An 18901-nucleotide genomic window follows, 5' to 3' on the forward strand; every position below is an offset into this window, starting at 1 on the left:
GGGCCGACTGGCCCAGGCGGGAAGAAAGGACCGACAGCATGCTGGTCGCTGCTTGCTAGAGTAACGGGTGATGACCTCATAAATGAGGTCATGAGAGGGAATAAAGGGAAATGTACTTTCGGCAGTTTACAAACACATTTGATTAAGGCTCCGTTAGACACATATAACCATATCAATATAATTTCTAGTAGTAGTGTGGTTGCTTAATAAGTGGAAAGGAATGTGCAGGCTACATGAATTTGTTTTCTTCAAAGTATTGTGGAACAGGAGGTCCGGAAAGGGAGCATATCTCAAGGCCGATGGGAACGCGAAAAACAACTCGTCTTTGTGGTCCAGACACCTGTGCTGAGCAGGGGAAAACCCAAACGAGGAGGAGATGACCACAGACCATCGACCAATCACCACACAATCTTTTGCATGTTTGAATATTCATATTGTGTTTCTTTAAAACTGGGCAACCCGGAAGAATGTGTCGTCTTTCTGGTCACGAAGGCACACGAGTTTTTGTGTTAAGGACCCAAAGACCCAGGCGCCTGTATTAGCTTGCTTTGTCAAGATTAAACAATTGGTAAATTCGGTCTGATTGATCTACTGGTCTTCTCTTTGACAGAACGAACTCGCAAAATTGTTAGGTGCGCCAGTGTGTGGATTAGAACATAGCAATTTTTGTGTTAAGTGTTGATCACAATTTGGAGTCAGATCAATAGCTAAAATCCGTATCCTAACATAAGCTAATGTTGTTTCTGACATATAAAGTGGATGCTTTCTCCTCCTGTAAGAAAAGCACTGCCAAGAATGCTCAAAAGTGTTTATTGCAAAACAATGCTTATGTGCCAGGTATCTGGGAAACAGTAAATGGGTGGGTTTCACATGGCACTTTTCCACATTAACCACACTGAGAATGCTTTCTGCTGTTGCTTCGTTCACATCCTGATGTATAAACAATTCTGAAGTTTTACTTTCTGCGGGGAAAAAAAAAATCCTGATGAAAACTGTTGCATGAAGAGTGAATATTCCCAAATGCTAGCTACAAGACCACAAGTACTGGTTCCTGGCCCAGATGAAGAACAAGTTTTCCACTTAGTTGTACTAAGTTCATCTTGTTTTTCCTTTTTAATTACTTCACTTGTTCTTTTATATCAAACAAATTAGTTTAGGTGCATTACCGGACATGTTTCGGCGGGTTCTTCCGCCTTCATCAGAGTGTCACTGACAGTGACAATCACCTAAAATAGGCACCTAAAATAATTTGTTAGATATAAAAGAACCAGTGAAGTAAGTTTTCCGCTTGGAAGGTGGCACACAGATGGGTTTGAAAAACACAAATTGAGAAGAATTTGGATAGAAAGTCTGTTAAACAGCTTAAAGTATAAACAGCATAGCCCGAGAAAAAAAAAAACAGTGTCAAGCGTGCCAATTGTGCCATGTATTTTTGTTCTGAACTTGTGTTTCAATGGCCTGAACCAACGAATAATAAATACACAGCTGTCAAACTTCTCAATGACTCACTTCTTTTTACTCATACCACGTGCAGTTCATTCATATCAGAGTCCTAATATGAGAACACCCAATGGTATGAATGAATGATGGTTTTCAAGTTAATACATTACAAATAATATACGTACATGTTATGGCACTTTTTTTAAGGGGATGGGACATTTCTTCCTAACCCCTTAGCGGCCATATTAAAGATATTAAAAATGTGATGCAACAACAAAAGAAAAGATGACTATATACATTTTTGAATGTTTGAGGAGTTTCTGTAACAGTTCATCTGAGGGTTTGTCTGTCATTGGTGGAACGAATCAAATGCTCTTGCCAATGGACTCTCGCTTATAAGGTGTAGGTTACTGCTCTACACAAACATGTAAAATTGGACACCGGTGCAGACTGTTAAAGATGAATGTGAATATATTGTATAAGTCTCCACCCTTTTCTAGCCATAATAGTCCTAATGTTCTGGAGATAATTACTACAAGATGCTGCAATGCCATGCGTTACTAGAGGAAGTCAGTGTCATGTTCTGCTGTCAGTAACTCAGATAAAGAATTCCTGCTGTGTGTCACTCGGGATTGTGTCAGGCCTTCCAACTGACCTTGGCTTTGCTCTCCACTTTAGTCATGCAGTATCTCCTCAGGGATCATTATACTCAGCGCCACGAGCTGATGTCAGTCCAGCAGCTAGACTTCAAAACCAAACACACTAAAGTGGAAACATATGTCAAACTCTTATCCAACAAAAGAAGCAAAATGTGACCCCCACAAAAAAATCGCAGCAGATTTACGACAACAGAGCTGATGGGGAGTCTCGTAACCCTGTCATCATGTCTGTCTCCATAAGCATCTTTTTACGAATGTGCCTCACACATTCTATTTAATGAATATGTCCATATGTTTGGGTGCATCCGCAAATGTTCTTTATTTCCCCCTTCATCTAGTTTTGGCCCAAAAACAAATGAGAGATCAGATGATAGTGTGTAATTTTGAGCTGTCTGGATATCTGAGGGAAACAGTGGTAATGTTCTTAAGACCCATCACCAAACATTGTCACTCTAAATCTGCCAAGAGAAGTTTAAAAACAAGCATGTCACTGCTTTCCGATTTTGCTGATTGTTCTAATTCTCATCTTTTAGAAAATAGCACAGATTTGTTCTAATCAAGTAAAGAGGTAGAAGTGAGCCACTATTGGCAGATCCTGTCAAAGCTATAAAAACACCACCATCATCCTTCAAAGAAGCCCTAATTCTGCATTTAAATACGGTTTACATCGAGCTGTTGTTTTTGGAAAACACAATACCCGTGGGAAAAATGTGATTTCAGCACCTTCTCTTTTTTACAATTACAGTTGGGCATCCACACCCTCGAATGGCCACCAAACAAACATTCACACCTCTCTTTTTTTTTTACTTAACTAGGTTAGGTTCACTTAACATGTGAAGAGATTGACAATAAAGCAGACTTTGACTTTGATTTGTACAAACAAAAGACCTCCTTCAAATAGAGCCCTGTAACTGTGTACATTGAGGCTTCAAACTGAACCGTTTTCAGAGATCATTTGTGTGACAGTGCGTTTGCATGTCCTGTATGTAACAGGAAATTCTGCATGCTTTGTAAAATAATCCATTGTATCATCACTGACTTCTACACACAGTCTGCCTTAGGCTATAAGGATCCTCGCCATGCCATCATGCTCTTACTCCAATCAGCGCTTGCTTCCAAGTGGCACACACAGCCAACTCATCAATTCTAACTGGGCTCATGGTAGCTCTGGGAAACCAGTACAAGACCATGGGTGGGGGTTGGGTGAAAGGGAGTGGCAAGATGTCCTTGTTCAAGGGAGAAACACACACACACATATACGTACGTACATACACACACACATAAGCCTGAGACTCTTGCACAGACCATTGTTGGAGACAGCTTGCATAGTACAGCTTCAGTCTGCTGCAATTCACATCCCAAAGCAACAGAGATAAATGATTCATCTAAAGAAGCAGTGAGGCCGCAACCTCATCCTCCCTGGGAGAACGCAACCAGGAAAAAGCCGTGCTCTATAGATCGAGTAGTCGAAAAACAGTAGTAGTGGAAGCCTTAACTCATAGAGGCTTAACACATGGAGTCAGTTTATATGTAGTCCTCTTTTGGGGAGGATATGTTCTAAATAATTTTCCCTTGTTTGTGTTCTTCTCTTCTGTTGGGTGGGCAAGATGTCATCGGGGCCGCCACGAATCTTTCAATTCAGTCGTGCAGACCACAATGCCAGGTCCCCACCTGATGCATGACCAGTGTTTATGCACACAACCATCAGGTTGGTCAACGGCAAACAATCGTTGTTCTAATTGCAGTGTGAAAGCCTTCTACTTTGCGGCAAACAGCAACTGCAATTTGAAGAAGTCATGACAATTTAAATGTAAAGCCACAAAGAATCTGTCACATTTAAACTCAAATTTGACTCAAAGTTCCTCATGAAAGATATCAAGTGAACCAGCTCAATATTTAGGGCATCTTGGGCTTGATTTCTGCCCCCAAATGAGGCTGCCTTGCAAGTTAGTGGCGATCAAACATGATAGTCACAGCCAGTTCAAGAGCATCATCTTCGTCCGCACGCAGTCCAACTGAGAACATATCTCTTCAATCAGTGGCAAGAGAGATGTCATGCCCTATGCATCGTTTTGTGCATGACTAATGGGAAAATTGTAACTTTTTTGAAAACTAACACAACAGAGTCATCAGGCGGGCCTTTTTTATATGCAGTTGCTGTGGAAACTCCAAGCTAACATCTTCTGCCAAGCGTATCAAAATAAGATAAGCGAAGGAAACGCAAGAGAGCAGCCTCCAGGCACTATTTTGCCTGTTGACACACTTGAGAGGTGAAGCGTCGCCTGGTGCTATAGTGAAGGCAGTGACAGCTCCAGTAGAAGTGTGAATACTGAAGTGGCGGAGACAGAGGTGGTGGGTGGAAGAGGGTGAGCGACAATTTTCCATGTGACGAATCAGCCACAACGCTCACACACGACAAAATTATGCAGTGATTTGACCTTCGAATAGCCTCATTTGGCGTTTCTGATTTGAATAACAGTGGCATATTCAAGAAGACTTATTTTAGTGTCTTATGTAGGTGGATATGTTAACTCACCCAGTAACAGCTATTTTTAGACCAATATTTTTACCTTAACTTTTGAAAGAAAGAAAAAAAGAAAGAAATATAAATACCTAAGTCACTTGGATTAAATGTCTTGACTCTGAAAATACATCACTAAATATTTTTATTTGGGTGGGCAGAACAAAATTACAGCATTGAGACTTTCTCACTCGTATTACTACTCGTAGTATTATCAAAGTTTGGCCAACTTGTAACTCAAATATATCTCAGTTGTGCACTGCTGTAAATAACAAAAACAAAACTTATTATCTTAAAGTCTCTATAAAGTGAGAACAAATATCTTGTTAAACTAAGCATGCATCGGCACAAAATCAAAATGCACCATTTTTTATAAGCCCGAGCATATGTGCGCTGGTCTACGACTGCTATGAGTCGCTGCTTACCAGTCAAAACAGAGGGATAACCATAAAGTCATAACTTTAAAAATGTCTACTAAGAGAGATACCAGAACAGTCTATGTCATGCGTACTTTGCTCGGTTATCCATGTGGGGCAATAAAGTACATTTTATTACATGCTCCCATTGTCACGTTCGGGAATGGGGCGGGGCGACCAAATGCAGCTTGGACCAGGGTTTATTGAGGGAAAAGGAAGTTGGAAGGGAGGATGAGGAGAACAAACCAACAGGAATCAGGAAACTAACAAACTGTGGGGGCAGAGTGACAGGGGGAACCGACAGACGAACAGAAACCGACTAACCGACTAAGACAAAGGTAAAGGGACTAGACGAGAGAGCACAGAAAGACAAAGAGACAAGAACAATCCGACAGGGGAGTGACACGCAGACAGGACTTAAATACGCGACAGGTAACGAGAGGCAGGTAACTGTGACTAGTCCATTAATTGTGATCAGACACAGGAGGGGAGGGGCGATACGAACAGAAACCATGACAAGATAGACATAATAGAACGACCGGAGACGAGTCGCGACACCCATCTTGAATTCACCTTTTAAACATTGTTGTCCTTTCTATTCCATGTCTTCATCTGGTGGTTGGCTGTGCATCAATACACTGTTATAAGTCAGTCAGAGAACGACTCTTCAATACTTCTCAAGGGGGAAATTGTTCACGAGTGTGCATGATGAATGATGCACGCAGCTGCATGGGACTTGAGCATTACCCTTGGCGTGGTTCTCTGAGAACACACTGACAGGAGGTTTTATTGACTGCTTGTCTGCTTCTACAGATGCTGGATAATTTTTTAAACTGGGGGAGTCTAAGTGAAGACACATTTTTGTGTCATAATGTGATCGTCATGCAGAATGAAACTTCATTATTGTAAAGTACGGCCCATAGGCAACCGACTTGGCAACAGCCTGTTAAACAGTCATGCAATTGAATATTATTTCTGTTTCAAAAACAAAAAGGCCTGCAAAACATGTTACGAGAGCCTCATTACCTAAATGCACATCAGATAGACTGAGATAGGAGGAGATGATTAGAGATTCGGGGACGCATGAGTGGACAGATGCATGTACTGTTGATCTAATTTGCCCCCTCCACGCCTTTGCCTCCATGAAGTCAGAAGACGTACTGCTTGCTGCCTTTGGCCCACACAAACATCCACAGTGTGCAGACAATGAGCAAAAACAGAGACTCTTGACGTTCCTATTCCAACAAATCCAGAGGTGTTGTTAAAAAAAACTCTTCTAAATTCTCTAACATTGTCCTACAGAAAATAGACACTTTGATGGCTAAACTTAGACTTGTGTCCACATTTTATTTTTAGTAAGCTCTCTTCCTTCAAACCATTTTATTTGTTTTCACTGCCAGCATGACTGCAAAGTACTGCTGTTCATAGCTGGTGACAGCTGCTTAACATAAAAAAATGGCAAACTAAATATAAACTAATTTGTAATAAACAGTAGAGTATCTCAGTATTGTTGAGCCAAAAACATAAAAGATGGCTAAGAGGAAATAAATTATTATTATTAATAATATATTATACGTTATGTAAATAGTCATCTATAGCAGTGGTCCCCAACCTTTTTTGCGCCACGAACCGGTTACATGTCAGAAATATTTTCACGGACCGGCATTCATATAAATAAATAATACATTTATATAAATAAATAAATAAATAAATAATACATTTCTAATAAATATATAAATACAATGAAATAAAATGATACGACTGACATAAAAACAAGTACAAATGACAAAAATAAAACTCACCATTACGTTGAATTAGTGGGAGCACTGAGTTTGTTTCTCAGAAACGAGCCGGTCCCATCTAGACGTAATCGGAGACAATGACACCCGAAGTGATTAAGGTTTGTCTTTTATTGCAGGATGCTTGGTCTCCATGTGTTGAAGCAGTTTTGAATGCTTCATTGCCTGGTTAGTTAGCCTGTCGCCACATATAAACTTTGCGGGCTCGACTGGGGAAACATGTCACGTGACCGGGACGAGTGTCTTGACCTAAATTAATTGATCGTCGATAATTTTTATTTATTTTTTCTGTGCGGCTTGGCGGCCCGGTACCAAGTGACCCACGGACCAGTACCGGTCCGCGGCCCGGTGGTTGGGGACCTCTGATCTATTGTACAGTAATCCCCCGCTATATCACCGTTCGCCTTTCACGGCCTCGCTGCTTCACGAATTTTTATCACAGTGCATTGTGTTATGGCTTCAGAAGAAAAAGACACTACAGAGCGGAGTCAGGCCGCAAAGGTGCATTATATAGTACATAATTTGTATTGATTATTAAAGTTAAAACGAGGGATTACTGTAATCGTAATTGCAGCCAGTATACTTATAGGCCACCATACTTTTGTTTGTTTGTGTGGTGCCATGATATTTTTCCTAAAAAAAAAAAATTCTAAGAGCCTTATTTGTTGCCATAAACGTACCTATGGAAACATTACACCCTGGACTATCACCAAGACACTGAACACGAATGCATTGATTTTAATGGAGGCAAACTGATTTCATTTCAACCAGCATTCCCCTTTAATCTGCAATAAACGTGTTGCTTCACTAGACCAGCAGTCACTTCTCCGGCTTCCACTTGCACACAAAGCACGGCGTGCACAGACCTGGTGTCTGTGACGAGCCCACGCCTGCCCCCTCTGCCACACCCGCGACAATACACACACCATCTTCAATGAGCTCATTAGATGATCATGTTCGGCTTCAAAGCCTGTGGCGGCACGATTGCGAAATAAATGATTCGTCTCGGGATGATGATGGAGGTGGAGAGCGGTGATGGTAGGAAAAGAAAGGTGCACCTGCTTACAGCTTCTGCACACTGGGCCTAATATGCATGGAATAGAAAGATGCTCTGATTACATCTACACCAGTACGAGGTGACGCCCAACAGATAGTGGGTGCATTAAACGTGTCAACGCCCTCTGTCCCTTTGCAAAAGAGACAAAGCGGTGCCTTTGTCCGGCTGCAATGCAGCTGGCCCTGAAATGCCATTTACAGGCAGCCAAACGCAGCATGCACCTGTTCAGCTAGCGCACAAAACAAATGCAGTCAACTCGCAAGTCGTACCTGTGTGGTGGTGCCGGGCGTCAATACCGGATGCGGATCATGGAGGAAGCGGGTCGTATGCTGACCGCCGCCCCGCCCAGCGCCTTCTTCTGCCCGGGGAGATGTAGCCCTGCAGGCGGGGAAAGCAAGCAACCACAAGCCGGCGAGAAAGATTTCGCCGACCCGAGGAGGGGGAGGAAGAGAGGGGAACTCCTAACGTTGCGCGTTATGCGCGTGAGCGCCACTCAGCATTTGCCACGCAGCATCACGTCGTCGTTTCACCTTTAACTCCTAACGTTGCGCGTTATGCGCGTTATGCGCGTGAGCGCCACTCAGCATTTGCCACGCAGCATCACGTCGTCGTTTCACCTTTACGGTTTTTCTCTTTTTTCTTTTCTTTTTTTTTTTAACCTAAGCTATTTTTACATTTCGCGCCCAAAAGCTGGAAATATAGTTGGCATAGCAACAAATACAATACAGCCTGTATAAATTCAATCAAAACTTTTCAAATGATATACGTATTGCATAAATCAGCAAAACGTATGCCCTCCCACGCAGTTTGATTTCACGTGAACTGGTTGTTCCAAATGAAAGCCGAACTGCTGTCAATTAACAACCGAAACCCATTTAGCCCATCCTAGGCATTTGGTTTGCACTTTGCAGATATAAGCTACAGTTGGCAGTAAACAATAAGGAAAAGACTTGCTGAGAAGATACAAAAATGTCATCTCCGTATTTTTTTTATTTATTTATTTTATTTTTACTGTAGGATGACATAATATCACTCCAGCACCTGACTTCACCATAATGGAAAGTATCCTAATAAATGATTGGGAATTATGTGTCTGCTGCCTGAGCCACGTTTTGTGATTAAGTGCCATTGTGAGTGTGATTAGGTCCATGAGTGAAAGTCACAGCTATTTGAAAAAAAATATGTACGCAGCAGATGGGGTGAAATCCAATGTCCGTGTGGTACATGGGTTGAATATACAGAGAACAACTAGGAAACAATTCAAATGTAAGTTGGACCAACTATACATAAAAACATTCATACCAAAAAGAAAGAATGGCTTATTTGGGCTCTGATTCGGTTATGTTTGTTTGTCAATTCTTATCGTTGATTCTTCAGTGTACTTGATACATATACGTACGGCTAAATTCTCTTTGGTGAACGTATGAAAAATACCAACAATTAAATTTGTTCATTCCTTGAGTCATGCAAAAACACCCGTTCAGAGGCAACTTCTCATAAATGTTTGTTAGTGAACTCTTTTGTGCTGAAATTTGACAGTACTGGCATGTGTCTTGCATTTATCTATTTCCATGACTGACCCAGGTCATGACTGTTTAGAAATTCTTTTTTTTTTTGGATTGGTTGACTGTTTGATTGTCCCACTGGATAATGAAAATATCTATTGTGTCTACATATTCAGGTTCATAACCTTTTCTTTTATCCATCTGATTTTATTTCTTAATCATCTAAGGGCCTTAAATTTGGAATTCAACCTGGGAAAGTTTGGACCCAAATAGTTTCTGTCATACCTCAGTGGATGAGGGTGACAGTTCCAAAAGGATTTTGTATTGGGAAGCTTTTCAAATTGTAACACACTGCTACTGAATGTGTTTGTATTCATCACATCTGTGTTGATTGATAAACTTGTGAGGCGCGCATGCATGTGACTGCAACTCCATGATTTATCTTAAAATTGTTGTGTTGCCAGAACACACCAGAGAGGGGTTGTAAAATGTGTCCACATGGTGGCAGTCACAAGCCGTCACCATCAGCACACAGGTCACTGAAAAATTCCCTTGCTTCCTGTTATCCAATGCATTCCCTGAGTTAATGTTTTTTTCTGTTTGCAGTGCCAAATGTTTCTAAGATTTGTTACCATCATGATGCCTGCGTGAAGGTTCAAGGTCCTACAGATAAGAAACCTCGCTTGAGCGCTCCCTTTGTGGTCTCACAGCATTGCCTGCCTCTTATTGTAACTGACGTGAGATAAGTATTTAGTAAATATAAATAAATATAAATAATAGTAAATACTACTATGATTATAAAAAAAAATTAAAATATATATTTTGGTGGAGCCATTAAGTTTGCGAGGCCCACCGACTGCCAGTTGCTCATCCCTGGTCTACTGGATAGAATTAATAGTCTTCACAGAAAATACTTTTGATCACGCAACCAAAACATTGTTGTAACATACGAGGGAGCACAGCTGCAGGATATTGTCAACATATCTGATGGACTGAAATCCCCCCACAAAGGGTCCACCAAACCCTTTGGCTTGACTACGTAACATGAGACCAGTGGAGGAATGTAAAGGTTACTTTTAAGTACCGTTCCGAAGGAAGTCAAACCCAGAAAGCTGAACGAAATGCATGGTCCATTCATGTAAAGAGCAAATAATAAATAAAGAACAGTATACAACAATGAATGAAATGCAGGCTACGTTTAATATAGTAGGTCCTCGGCAGTTATAATTTTGGATTATTATGAAAGCCTGTAACGTTTCCACAAGCATCAAAAAATATTTTACAACAAATTAGTTTATTGTTAAATAAATAAATAAATAAATAAATAAATAAATAAATAAATAAATAAATAAATAAATAAATAAATAAATAAATAAATAAATAAATAAATAAATAAATAAATAAATACCACTGTCAGGTAACTACTAGAGTTTACTTTGACCTTTGGATGTTTTTATTTGAAAAAATATAGTCCTATGTATATATTGGCCACAGTTTGGCTTTAGCCACAGATGCTTCTACTAAAAGAGCCCATTTACAAATAGATGCCTCCTGAGATGGATATAAACGCTTGATTTTGCTGCTAGATTCATATTTCAAAAACCCAGAATACCGTGTTTGGACGAGTGGAGCCACATCAAACACACAATTGTAAATTATATTTTTTACTTGACTTCCTCTTTAATATAAAAAATCACCAATAATGTTTACTTTGATTATTTTGTACGATATTTACATTTGTTTGATGATCTTAAGTATTAAAGTGGGAGAACTAAGAAGTGGGCTGATGCCTTTTCTCAGCATTGTACATTTGAGAAACAATTCCTGCAGAAACATTTGGCAATGCCATTGAACACCATATGCAGAAGTTCCGTGTCAACGGAGCTCGTTCTGCTCCTCAATTATTTTCTGTGATGCCCCCCCAATTCTCATCTGTGACTATAAAAAGTATCATAAGTTTATAAAATTGTAATGAGTACACCTCTGCAGACCATTTTACCCAAATGAACATGTTCCATGAGGTCACACGCCCCGACCCCTGCCATCAAGGTCACGCCCCCCAGGGTAGCCCGCTCCACTATTTAGAAAAGGACTGCTCTAAGCAAAACAGTAACTTTTTCTTTCAGAACTTTTTAATAATGGTGCTACTGCCATGTTTTGTAAAGCAAAAAATGAGTACAAGGCGCAGTTATTTCAGTGTACCACTGTTTGAATTACAACTCACAATTAGTGGTTGTGCAATCTTACAGTGAGTGGTATGTATTCTTTGGATGTCCTTTTTTCCTTTGTGGTGTCACTTGCCATTAGTCATATAGCATGTATTATTTTGGGAGGATTTAAAGGACAGCAGGAATCCTGGAAGTTTCCCATGAAACAGCTCTGTGTGTGCCTGTCCATCCATTTTCTCTTACGTTTTGTCCTCAGGTCCTCATTAGGGTCGTAGATGAGCTGAGCCTAGACCAGCTGACTGAGCTGCAAACAGGGTAAGATAGAGGCTACAGTTTTCTACTGCCATGTAATGGAGTGTTTTATTATGGTAAAAGGTTTGTCAGTTTTCTGATCAAATAAGATGACGTGTATCCACTTCATTTTACCGAGATCCCACATCGGTTTTTGAAATGTGTTGTGCAAGAGACTGTGAATTACTCATGCACTGAAAAAATATTTCCATCAAAACCACAGAAATTCTTTCCTAATTGAGAGTGAAAAACAAGTGAAGTAATAATGAAATGTTTGTACTTGTTAGTTTTTGTTGCAGCTGTTGGATTCACACCTATCTGAACAGGGTTGTCTGCACCTTTTATGAAATGCCTGCGGGGATGCACTATCAGTACATGTAGCGTCACATATTCTGCATAATTTGCTTGTTGTCAAAGTCAAAGTCAAAGTCAGCTTTATTGTCAATCTCTCCACATGTCACAACACACAAAGAGACCGAAATTACGTTTACTCTATCCCACACTGACGAGACACCTAACACGATAGACGTACATGTACGCGACACAATATAAAAACAAGAAGGCAAAAAGTCAAACAATCAATAGTAAGAGTGATGAATAAATAATAAATAAACAGATAACACAATAAATAAGAGGAGCAAAATGGAGCCAGCAAGCATAGCGCAAAAGTAGAAAACATCATAAACCAAAAGGCACAAACAATAAATAATAAGAGTAATAATAAATAATAAATAAACAGATAACACAACAAATAAGAGCCAGTGTGCATACAGACAGTACAGACTGTAAAAGTACAGGACGCTACGCAGAACGGGGGAGCGAGTTCAGGATCCTAACAGCCTGGAGTATGAAGCTGTTTGAGAGTCTGGTGGTGCGGGAGCGCAGGCTTCTGTACCTCTTCCCAGAGGGCAGAAGCTCGAACAAAGAGTGAGCGGGGTGACTCACATCACTCACAATCGTGGTCGCCTTGCGGGTGAGATGGGAGGTGTAAATGTCCTTCAAGGAGGGGAGCGAAGCACCAGCAATCTTACCAGCCGTGTTCACTATGCGCTGCAGGGCCTTCAAGTTGTAGTCAGTGCAGCCGCCACCCCAAACAGCAATACAGCTGGAGAGGACGCTCTCAATGGTGCCGCGGTAAAATGCAGTCATGACGGCCGGAGGAGCGCTCGCTCGCCTGAGTTTCCGCAGGAAGTACAGGCGGCGCTGGGCTTTCTTTGCCAGTGCTGCGGTGTTGGTGGACCAGGATAGATCCTCACTGATGTGCACCCCCAGGAACTTGGCGCTCCTCACTCTCTCCACCACAGCACCGTCGATGGTCAGCGGCAGGTGTTGGGTGTGACCCTTCCTGAAGTCCACAACAATCTCCTTGGTCTTGTCGACGTTCAGCAGGAGGTTGTTGTCCCTGCACCACGTGGTCAGAAGGTCAACCTCCAGCCTGTATTGAGTCTCGTCTCCCTTGGTGATGAGACCCACCAGAGTCGTGTCGTCAGCAAACTTCACTATACGGTTGTCGCTGTAGGTTGCAGTGCAGTCATGCGTCAGGAGGGTGAAGAACAGCGGACTGAGCACGCAGCCTTGGGGGGCCCCCGTGCTCAGCGTGATGCTGGCGGAGATTTTGTCGCCAACACATACGTGTGCATTGGCAATTCATAGTCTGTGACATGGCATGTTACTGTGGGTTTAACACCTGACTTATTTAACTCTGTATTGTTTTATTGTTTGATGAAAGGATATAAAACTTGCTAAAATGTAACTTATTCCGCCTTCACATTTAAACTGTTTGGACTGGTTTGGTAGTTGCTGCCTGGACTCCTCACCGACTGACTGGGACAAGATCTAAGGTGGCCCACCTCCTCGCAGGCGCTGCTATTGAGATAACTGTATAGATTCATTGGGCTGGGACTCACTTTACTGAAGGCGTCTTTCTGCAGCGCTTCATCAGAAAGGGTCGAGAACAATCCTGACCCCGTCAAGAGCTATTCTTCATTCCACGGCTTAAAAATGGATTTTTCCTTAATGACAACAACCTTTAAAGTATTATGACTGAAGCACCCCCATTGGCTCATTGGCAGAGCAGCTGGTTGAATCGCAGGACGTCTCAGACTTGCTGTTGAGTCGACTGCCCGAACGCCGGTGTTACAGTTCAACAGGCTTCCATATTAACTGGCTCCGCATTCCAGACGTGGCCATTAGGGCAATGTCAGTCCAGAAATGTTGTGTTTCCGGTCTGCACACTCGTCAACAGCTGCATCTAAACTGTTCAACTGCATAAGTGTTTAATTCTTCAATGAGCCATAGAAGACAAGGTCGTTCTTCCTGGAAGACACAGCTTTGCTTCCCATTTGTCTGCAGGTAGAGTGGGAGCAATGTCTCCCCTACTCTACATAACTGGAGAAATTAGGACTGCCAAATAGTCATTTTTTAAAGGTATCTTCAACTATGAAGTTTTTCTGCACTCATTTTCTGCAATTTGAGTAGGGCAAACCTAGTATTGTGAATACAGAATGGCACTATTTTTTTTTATAGCTCATGGCAAGGGATTCCCACCCCTCCTCTTCTGCCAAAATAGAAGATGAGTGGGAAGGAGAATGTGGGACCCCCCTGTCTGAGAATACTTGGCAGGAGGCGTAACACAATATCATCATATCATCGGTAAAAGCCCGCGACTGTCTGACTCAATATAACACCATACATAGGCTACCGAACATTATTTAAGGGAGAAAATCCATGAAATCTATCCTGATTGCTTCCCCCTTTGTGAAACGTGTATGGCAGTTTTGTGTATGTGGGAAATTTGTTTTGAGCTTTGTCAGAAACGTCATCGTTTGTCAACGACAATTTTTGTTCCTATGATGCTTGATTGACCACCCCCCCCCACCCCCAACTGATTTAAGGGCTAAATCTGTTTTGTTAAATCTAAACCAGACAACTAATAGGTTATTAAGGACCAATACATTTTATAAACTGCCATTTCACTTGTACCTGTTGTTATAACCTTTTTTTCTTCCTTTTCTTTCTTTTTTTTTTATTACTCATTCAGCATCACCTGTATTTATTCTGGGAAATCCGGGAAATTTTAGGCATTTAAAAATTTACTGCAGCCAATAATTGTGATTTACACTCTTTTGTGCTTCACTCCAACTCCCCAACGTGCGTCAGTCAAAGTGCATCCCTCGAATTGCATTATGACAGGCCGTTCATCATGCAAATTAACAACAATACAGCAGTCTATGTTGGCATAACTTACATAGTTCATGGCTTTATGACCACCACACACACTTGATTGAATTGAGTTTGACTAAAGTATGTGTTTCAGATGATTTTTTTATTAATATGCAGGATGCTTGACAGCAAACAATTCCCAAAGAGAAAACACAGTTCCCAATAGGTTGGAAAAATACTGCATATTTTCAACATGTGGAATTATAGTACAGGAAGGGGATCTACACTACTATTCGTCCATCTACAGGGGTCGCGGGCGTGCTGGAGCCTATCCTAGCAGTCATCGGGCAGTAGGCAGTGGACACCCTGCACCTGTTGCCAGCCAATCGCAGAGCACACAGAGATGAACAACCATCCGCACTAGAATGCACACCTATGGGCAATTTTGGAGTACTCAATCAGCCTGCAAAGCATGTTTTGGGGAGGTGGAAGGAAACCGGAGTGCCCGGAGATAACCCACACAGCCACAGCGCTGGAATACTCCACACAAGGAGGGCCGGAGTTGGATTCGAATCTGAACCCTCTGAACTGTGAGGTGGACATCCAATCAGTGTGTTACTTGTGCTGCCCCCTCTAAACTAGTAAAAGTAGCAAAACAAAAATGCATTAACCTATATTGTTAGAAACGATATTCATACAGTGTCAGCACACCAGCTAAAGCATTGGCTTATGGTAAAAAAAAAAGTATTAAATTATATGAAAACATGACAAAGTCACCTCTAAAGAAAAACAGTGAAAAACATGAAGAAGCCATTATCACGTATCTAATGAAAACCTTGAGATACTAGTTCAATTTTAAGATGTTGCCTCAAGATTATGATGCTATAACCACATAGACACATGTTGTTACAAACTTGATACTAGCAGTCCCAAATGGAAGACCATGTTACATACCTGAAGAAACTCATTTCTGAAAGAGGCTCAATAACAACAAAACCAAATTGAAGAATAAATGTAGACTGTTATTGAAGTGTATTTCTCTTGCTTATAATGTAAAGGAAATGAAACATGTTCATGACTTAAAACTATAAAAGAAAATGTGAAAAACAAGGGTGAAAAAAGAAAACACATGAGCTCCCTGTGCACAGACAATCCTCTGGAAATTCACAAAGGTTATATTTTAAGATCCTTAAATGATTGCCACAGGTGCATCCCAAGTCCCTTTTGAATGAATGTCTAATCATTAGACTCTTATGTACGAGGTCAAATAAAGCTGAACTGGAACAACAAATGGTAAGCTGCGGTGGGGGCTATGAACCTGGCTGGTTAGGCTCTTTGCACAAATATTTCCCAGGACTTACTGTGGGAATGGAAGATGATATTATTGGTGTTCTCTGCACAGGCCTTAGACTGAAGCTCCGGGGTAGACCTTCGTTAGACTTAGCGTGACCTTCCAAGGAAAATGGGTTATACATCGGTTGAGCCTCAAAGGATGCAGTCAGTCTCACACCCTTTCTGAGGAGAAAAACATGCGAGGCTTGTCTAACCTGGCATGACAGGAACAAAAAAAATCCTGTATAGTGCTACACGTATGCTATACATAATACATATATTTTTACCTAATCAGACTCAAACGTGATTTTTACCTCGTTCGCCCCCAAGTACAACTTGTAATGAATGATTCATATGATGACCTTATCAGCCATGCAGCTCTGCGAGTCAATCGTTTCACCATGTCCCATAGGTCTTCATTTATTTTCAGAGGAGTCAGGAGCATGAGAGTTGTTTATGGCTGCGTGTGGAGGCACGTTAGGAAGTTCAGCATACTAAAGTCATCTGATGATGCAAAGGGTGCAGAGGTAGGTTAAAGGCTTGCAGATGACAAAAAAAGAGACAGCAAAACACCTGGTGAGCTTGCCGTGCTCTCAAGTGAAGGTTCTGTTTGATACTCTCCCAGACATACCTCACTGGGCTTGGTTTTTAATTATACTCTTTCTTCATACCAGATAAGTATCCCGTCTAGTCAAGATGAGCGGTATAGATTAATAGCAAATATATAATTATGGGTTTAGACTGTCAGAGTTCCCCTACAAAGATTACCTAACATATAAAAGTTTCCCTTTTGTTGAAATTTGTCCCAGAGTAATAGTAGAACGATTTTGGGGATGAATTTGGACTGCAACTCTTCATAATATTCAATTTCCTATATCCAAATGAGCTACATTACTTGCTATTAAATATTTATAAAAAAATAAATATACAGTGGCCGCCATCTGCAATCATTTTACCTATTTATTCGGCTCGGGCCATGGTCTATGTACTGTGTGTAAATACAGCGTACTTTGATCAAGTATGTCTCACTGACAGATCACAGTTGGCTCAGTTATCGTTGATTTACGATAGCTCGTATCTTCAAATAGTCTGATTTAGCAGGGGTATCGTAATCTCGCTTACTTTAGGGTTGTCTGACTGACTACAGTCAATGATATTTTGAAAACATTCATTCGTCCATTTTCAACACCGCTTATCCTGCTTGGCATCACGGGGGGGTGCAGGAGCCTATCCCAGCAGACATTGGGTGAAAAGCAGACAACACACTATATTGTTCAGCAGCCAGATGCAGGGCACAAATAGAGACGAAGAACCAGTCACACCTGCGTGCACATCGTCACTTTTATTGTCATTTAATATACCACATTTGAATGTATTCGGCAGTACTGTGAATTTGCCAATTTCTTCTTTCTATATTGCTCCAATAAAAGAGAACTCGATACATATCTCAATATATTTTTCAATGATTCGGTTTGATTTTGACCTTTTAAATAAAAAATGATGAAAAATGAGAGAGAGAGAGAGAGAGAGAGAGAGAAAGAGATTAATTTACCGTTTTTTTCCGTGTATAGTGCGCAAAATTTAACTAATTTATTGTCCTAAAATCTGGGGTGCGCATTATACATGGGTACAAAAAATTTTTTTATTTTTTTTTTTAAGTCCCAATGATCGTCACACACGCAGGGAGGCAATGGGTCCCATTTTTATAGTCTTTGGTATAGTCTTAACTAGGCTGGATGTAATTTTTTATGTTGGCGTTGATTTCTCCGACTGCCCGTAAACGCACCACCGCGCTCCGTGCGCGCACGGGAAAAAGGCGGCTCTGTATGGGAGAGACGTTGAAGAGGAATAAAAACACCCTTGGAAACCAAAACTTGCCCCTCGTCGTGACGCGGAGCCGCAACAAATGTTTCGGATTTGTGTAGGGTACATTGTGACAGACAGCAAACGAGCACGTGATCGAGCAAGCGTCTGACACGAGAGCATTGCGGTCGCATGGAGCGTGTTTGAAGTGAACAGCAGAGAAGAAAGGAACAAGGCAAAGTGTTGTGAAATAAAATGCACAGAACGGCTGCGCAAGACACGTCAGCTATATAAAGAGCGAGAGTTGTTTTCTTCCTATTAGTTTCAATTCACAGTTTAATTAGCAGTTTCAATCAGCAAATAACAAAATGCGTATTACAGGTAATATTTTATTTCACAACACTGCCTTGTTCCTTTGGTCTCTGCTGTTCATCCTAAAACACAAAGGCGCTCTTTAAGCAATGCGACAGTGAGCGCCCGGCGCGCTGCGGTTGCGCGACCGCACCAAATTAAGCTCCCTGCGCAGTGCGCACTGAGGTCCACTTAAATTTTAGAAAGTACATCAGGACTTTAAAAATATCTTCTAAATTTCAGCGACGGCTCTGTCACAATAATGCGACCAGCGCGGTGCAGTTGGGCGGTCGGCGGCGCGCTACGGTTGAGCGTTCTCTCTCGCGGTCTCTCTCTCGCTCTCGCTCTCTCTCGCTCTCGCACACACGCGCACACACGCACACACGCACACGCGCAC

At 41.4% G+C, this 18901-nt stretch overlaps 1 protein-coding gene across 1 annotated transcript in view; it reads right to left on the bottom strand.

Annotated features, from left to right (window-relative positions):
• si:dkey-178k16.1 (band 4.1-like protein 1) overlaps positions 1-8339 on the bottom strand; it is a 41385-nt gene extending 33046 nt beyond the window's left edge. Inside the window, exon 1 of the mRNA XM_061272257.1 lies at positions 8162-8339. The gene's annotated coding sequence lies outside the window, so the exon portion shown is untranslated. The remainder of the gene's footprint in view (positions 1-8161) is intronic.
• Positions 8340-18901: the final 10562 nt, after the last annotated feature.

The sequence above is a fragment of the Syngnathus typhle genome, linkage group LG2 (assembly GCF_033458585.1).
Source record: "Syngnathus typhle isolate RoL2023-S1 ecotype Sweden linkage group LG2, RoL_Styp_1.0, whole genome shotgun sequence".
Classification (NCBI taxonomy): domain Eukaryota; kingdom Metazoa; phylum Chordata; class Actinopteri; order Syngnathiformes; family Syngnathidae; genus Syngnathus; species Syngnathus typhle.